General features: G+C 36.7%; 1 long non-coding RNA gene across 1 annotated transcript in view; it reads right to left on the bottom strand.

Moving 5' to 3' along the window:
• The window catches only part of LOC104965036 (uncharacterized), a 25,363-nt gene extending 22,009 nt beyond the window's left edge, over positions 1-3,354 (bottom strand). Inside the window, exons 1-2 of the long non-coding RNA XR_800500.1 lie at positions 3,344-3,354; positions 906-916 (exon numbers count right to left, since the gene is read on the bottom strand). This is a non-coding gene — a long non-coding RNA (uncharacterized lncRNA). The remainder of the gene's footprint in view (positions 1-905; positions 917-3,343) is intronic.
• Positions 3,355-4,104: the final 750 nt, after the last annotated feature.

Here is a 4,104-nt window from a genome sequence, read left to right on the forward strand (position 1 = left end):
AGTGCCGCTTTTAGGAAAAACACGATTTCTTTCTCATGATCTTTTTACTCGGCACATTTGCACCTACATATGATAACGACTGTCTCACTGGTTGTTTTTTCTTAGTGGAACAAATACTGACAACATGTATGTGGAAATATCTTGTCCCTACGATCTACCAGTAGAGAGATAAATAAATTGTCTTGTCAGCAGAGATGAATGTTGATGGAAGCCTGCAGATAGGAGTGTTCTTGTGACGGTCTGACCATGATGTTTGTTTTGGAGGTTACAAACCAACTGAAATGTTCCACAAGCATTTTCCTTCATTTTGTGTCTTGTTAGAGTCAGAGATGCACAAAATATTCCACCACTCGACGAGAGCAATTAAAAAGCCTCTCTGCCAAAGGTTACTTGCAGACTAGAGATTTATTGTGTTGCTACAGTTATCTGTCAGATAAACAAGCGCTGGTGGGTGTTTGTAATTGCATGTATTGAACATATGTGGTGTGTGGGTCATTTACAGTCAGCCTCACAATTTACTAAACTGAACAGATGTCCTCTTATGATTTATTTGCTATACTACACGTCAGATTTATTATTTTTGCATTTGCTATTAAGATCCTTTTCCATGAGCTGCGTATGAGACAATGTGGCCATCTCATACATTACCATTACATATATATTCAAGACGAGTACTCTGGTTGTGTGGTCTTCTGCTGCTGGCTCGCGGTGTTTTCATGGATGATGGATCGTGTAAATTGTATGTCGAGGCAATTGGGGATACTACTGTACATGGGAGGTTATATCAATGACAACACAAAGTTGTTGTTTTAGTAACCATGGACAACCACACGCCCCTGTGTGTGGGTGATGTTAAAGAACACGGTGGTTACCGCCGGTACGAGAGAAGGCCATGACAGCGTTACACACTAGACTCCTAAAAACTGTCACGGTAGAAATACACATAATATTACTTCCCCCCGTCTGTTTTTCTCCATATTTAATTGATTTTCTCACTCTATCGAAGAAGTTTTACTACAGACTTTTTCCACTGTCACGCATTTTCAATCGATGACATAAAAAGTGTAATCTCGCGTAAGTAGCCTACTGTCATTTGAGTTGTATCCGACATACGTTTTCTGTGTCGAAAAGTAACTTTTACAATGTGTTATAGAAAATGATATTCTCGGAATACCTCACCTTGTTTACTTTGTTTTTTGTTGGTTTTATAAATATATCGTTTTTATTGAACGGATAAAAACCTATCCTGAATTTATTTTTCTATTACCAACCCAACATTTCGCATTATCATCAGCATTTTTACATAATAAAACACTATATTATAACAAAGAGCACCAAGCCTTTATACATCAGCCTATTGAGACTATCTTTCTCCGCGACGTTGGCAGCCAGACCAATCCGTAGCTGAATAGCGAAGTAAGAACTCTTTATATCGTATTTTACATAATAGACCAGCTAGACATTCAGCACTTCGTCTAAGGCTATGTAACAACGCACAGGTGTACGATAAAATCATAACGATTGGCTACATTCGACACTTTTGTAGTAGTTTAATTTATGTCAGCAATCATAAATACCCAAAAAGTGTTGATTCATGCGCACCCAGTGCGCCTGAATACTGCTGGATAAAAAAAAGCAACAGTGTATTGAATAGCGTACATTACAGGTTTATGATATCATGCACCGTCTAGACACGCCGCTCAAGGATATGACATATATAAATATATAAAGATATATGTATTCAGATCAACATAATAATGTGATCTGCTTAAATATATATGACAATAAGAAGATATAAGAAAATAGAACATGAAAGATAATATAGAGAGAGACAGATAACAGAGACATAGAGAACATAGAAGGAAACCTCCTATGATCCGCGGCTCCGCCACATAACAGAGAAGAAGAATCGCACAAAAGAGAAGAGATATATGAGAGATGATTTGAGAAATATAGAAGAGAAGCGAGAGGAGAGAAGAAGAAGAAACGAAAGAGAGAGGAGAAGAGAGGAGGAGAGGAGGGGGGAGAGAGAGAGAGAGAGAGAGAAGAAGAATTGAGAGTTAGATAATTAAAAGCAGGGAAGGTACGTAGACATACAAGAGTATATAATTATATAGCCTATGGGAACACGGCAACAGAATCATGAGAGGAGAGACCGAAGAGAATGAGAGATATATGGAGGAGATATATATATAGTATATAGAACATACATATGTTACGGGACCTTAGATGTAACATATCATAAATTAAGTAAATGAACCAACCCTTTTAAAGAGAGAGATATATAGAGAATAGAAGTGACTAGAAAATGGGGATTTGGTTATCCTGGCGCACGCAGCAGCATAGACAAATGCGAGTGACAGCAGAGCGAGGGTGCACCGGTACCCAACAGGACAGCTGCTTGATAATATAGAGGATGCTAGCTGACTCTAAAGGATAATAGAACACTAGAAGGATAGATAATAATAGAGAGAGAGAGTGAGAGATCACATAGATAGACATAGAGATGCTGATGACTACAGCTCAGTGAGGTAAGGACTACTGAGTGAATTAGATAAAGTTTAAATATAGTCTAAGTTTACAGTCTCTGGTCACCATTCTATGTAACATTCCAAGGCACTACATTTAGAATATATAGGAGATAAGGTATTGAATCTTCAATAGTATAAATATAAGACGAAACAAATTCTTATAATGGAGAGAATACAAATATATAAAAATAAATAAAGAGATAAATAAAAATAGAAAAAGATATAGATATATATAGTAATTATTTTAGAGAAATACAGAAGAAAGAGATTATATGGTTATGTTCTGATGTGTGAAAGATACAGGATAGATAGATTTCATATTATAGAGATAGAGACAAAGAAATCAAATAGAATACATAATTGAAGAAAGAGGAGGAGAAAGAATATATAAATAGAATAGACACATATAGATAATGAACATTATAGAGAATGGTAGTGCCGCGGACTGTTACTCATAAGTAATACTCTGATACCGGTTACTTATGTTGGTTGCGCAGATATTTTACGTAAACTTCCTTAACGCATAATGCCTTATACAAAGAGTATAGTCCACATTGCTCTGAAATTGGGAGGGATATTCTATTAATGTTCACAAGATCCACAGTCGGATTGAAGTTTTTGCCAGGCCGTCTTTCCTGCAACCGGCGATGCTTTTATAGGTATTGTCCTTTCTCCTAGATAATAAATTGATCGATTTAACTAACACGACATGAGCTCAATGATTGGTCAGTGCTTTCACTTGAGATTGAACGCTCTTAGCTGCACATACTGCTCCAGGGCAGGTTAACGAACCAGCAAGCATAAAAAGTTACTCATCAGGAGACTCTAGCACTATGCTAAAGAGAACAGCTATCGTAGGACCGAACACCGCCAGACTTTTCTAAGGCGTAAAATAACTGTTCGTAGATTACCCCAGGTGTTAGTATACCCTTATAATTCCCTCGATGTTTTTTAAATGTTTTGAATCAGGCGACTCTAGTGGTAGTTTTTTAAAAGACTACTCGGCAAATGGCAGTGAGACAGAGCAACATGTGACTTGTGTTTGTCACTGTCCATTTACTGTCAGTAAGATAAAGTCAAACATAAAGTAATCTAATGTTTCGATAATTTATTTGTAGTCATGTTGAGCAATTATTTAATCGTAGTTAGTATAATTGCGTCTTTGCTAACGTTCTTCTGTGTTGATGAGGGTTCATTAGCAGATAGCCAGCTCATGCTAAGCAGTTAGGATCTTGTAAAGTAGCCTATTAACTGCCACTGTCTCTGAGCCTACAGAACCTATAAATTCCTAAATTTCCTGCTATTATGGCTCTTCTTGCAACATTTAGTTGTTGCATGGCAAACAAAACGCAACATATCTAAGGCATAAAGCATCATGTAAAGTTTGTAGCTTCATTAATACGTTTAGTAGTTAGTTCCGTGACAACATTTTAGCTACTCCATTTTAGTGACTTTTAAGCAGCGTTTCTTTGTGTCATTTAACTTAATATGTAATATAATGCACATTTACTGACTCTTTCGCTATATGAAAAGGACTAAACAGACTAGGAATAGTGATTACTTAATGGTTGGT

This window comes from Notothenia coriiceps, unplaced genomic scaffold, assembly GCF_000735185.1.
Source record: "Notothenia coriiceps isolate Sejong01 unplaced genomic scaffold, NC01 NC01_scaffold00037244, whole genome shotgun sequence".
In the NCBI taxonomy this organism is placed as follows: domain Eukaryota; kingdom Metazoa; phylum Chordata; class Actinopteri; order Perciformes; family Nototheniidae; genus Notothenia; species Notothenia coriiceps.